We start from the raw sequence: 2,245 nt of genomic DNA, 5'->3' as shown, positions 1-2,245 counted from the left end.
GTTAGAATTTAAAATGAGAGTTAATATTTATGCTATTTTATTTATTAAGAGTTTTTTGTTAAATATTGAATTTGAAAATTTTCTATTATAATTAGGGTTTAGGATTTTTATTTAGCTTATACGAATCCTTATATAAATATATGAGTCTTTTTTATTTGCGTACAATTATATTTAATTAATAAAAAAATATTTATCGAGTTTAATTTTTTTTGTCTTTAGAAATTTTTTATTTTTGGTTGATATATGATCAATATAAATTTCACTATTAATATTCTTTGAATTTTTAAGTGAGATTTATTTTTAAAGTCTTGCCTTTTTTCTAGAGCCAAATAACCTTATGCATGAATAATGTATTAATGTTTTCGTTTGATTTAAAGATAATTTTAGAATTTTAATTTTAATTATCATCACAATATTCATATTTAGTATATCTTATTTGTTAATATTCAACCATCTCGTCTATTGAATATTAATAAGTAATTTTGTATATATAATATATAATTATACACACTAGTGTGTTAATTTAAGTTAATTTTTTGTAAAAAAATATGACGTAATTCTTAAAATAATAGGTTAGCATAATATATTTGAATTATTTTTTTTAATACACAACTAACAATTTTATATGAACTATTTTAAAATTTAACACTTTTAAAAATTGAAAAAAAAAATATTTAGTGCAAGTTTAGTATCTTTTATCCTTTAATTTTAAGTATCTTTATCATATTACTAAAACTATCACTTCATTATAAAATTAATTTAAAATTTAAAATTTAAAATTTAAGATTTATAATTTAAAATGTATAGTGACGGGCAACTGGTGGCTGGCAATAATACTAATGATGGGTAAAATTGTAGTGCTAAAAATTAAAGAAAAAAAAAGAAAAAAAATAAAAGAATAATTTTTAAAAAATGTGGTTCTTATTATTTTTTTTTTGGCATTTTTTTTGTCAATCCAATACTGTCGACTAAATTGTTGGTTGAATGGTGGTTCTCTAATATTATTGTAGTAATGTTTTCTTTTGAACACAAACTTTTATTCATACTGTATATTCACTCACTCATTTTGTTCTTTTTCTTCTTTAATTTTGTTGATTGTATTATAGAATTAATATTTTTTAGTCAAATATAAACAATAATACTTTCTATGTTTAACTTTACAATCAAAGATGAGCTTAATTAATTTTATATGTATTTTAACCGTAACAAAATTAACATTTAATTGTCATTCTTCCTAAAAAGAAAGTTATTGACAGCACATTATTATCAATAATATTATTTGTAAATACTGAAAAAAGAATCGAAATTAATAAATATGTAATTGGAACGAATTGAATTGAATTTGTCAGACTTATCCAATGGCTCGACTCTCTTACATTTACCTCAAGTTACTATTTATTGAGTTTCATTGAATTTTTTGTGGTAAATTATTTTTCATTTTCGGTTAGTTTATGTTGGGTTTTTTTCTCTCATTTGTGAGGCCCAAGCCCAACATTTTGGGGGTGTATTCTTGCACCCTAGTGTCACAACCCTAATTCAGTTTTTGAGGGTTATTGAGAGTGATAGAGAGTAGCCACCAAGTGAGAGAGAAGAGGGAAAACAGAATTCTCGTTTTTGCCCAAAGCAGTAAATTTCAAATGGCAGTTTCTCAGTTGTTCACCATTGGATCGGCTTGAAATTTAAACTGCGTGTTTCTATCATTTTGTTCTTCATTCTGATCGGTGGAGATGTTGATTGGAGGTTTGCAGTAGGAGAAATTGGCTTCGCAAGAGAGAAATTAGGTTTCCCGTTTTTACACAGAGCAGAAATTTTGGAACGGCAGTTTCTCATTCTTTCACCGTTGGATCGACGTGAAATTTGAACTGTAGATTCTTCACATCTTATTCTTCATTCTGAACGGTGGAGATTTTAATTGGAGATCTGCAGAGGGAGAAATTGGCTTCGACATCAGCTCTGTTTTTTGGGTATATTTCATCTTCTTGCCTATTATTTGTGAGCTTTGGTGCATTGATGTTTTGGCTGGTTTTATGCACGTTTTTGTGCTTTGTTTGAGACTCTCTTGTACCTCATTTGATTATAGTGGAGCTATTTCATTGGTCTGGACGACCCGTGATTTTTACCTCTCACATTAAGGGGGTTTTCCACGTTAAAATCTTGGTGTGTTCTTGTTATTGCTTTACTTGCTATATTTGCTTGTTATAGTTGCTGCCATATTGTGTTGTGAGTGCTTCCATATTGTTCTTGT

The sequence above is a fragment of the Arachis duranensis genome, chromosome 1 (genome assembly GCF_000817695.3).
Source record: "Arachis duranensis cultivar V14167 chromosome 1, aradu.V14167.gnm2.J7QH, whole genome shotgun sequence".
NCBI lineage: Eukaryota > Viridiplantae > Streptophyta > Magnoliopsida > Fabales > Fabaceae > Arachis > Arachis duranensis.
The sequence above is the reverse complement of the archived record's forward strand: the minus strand, read 5'-3'. Positions refer to the sequence as shown.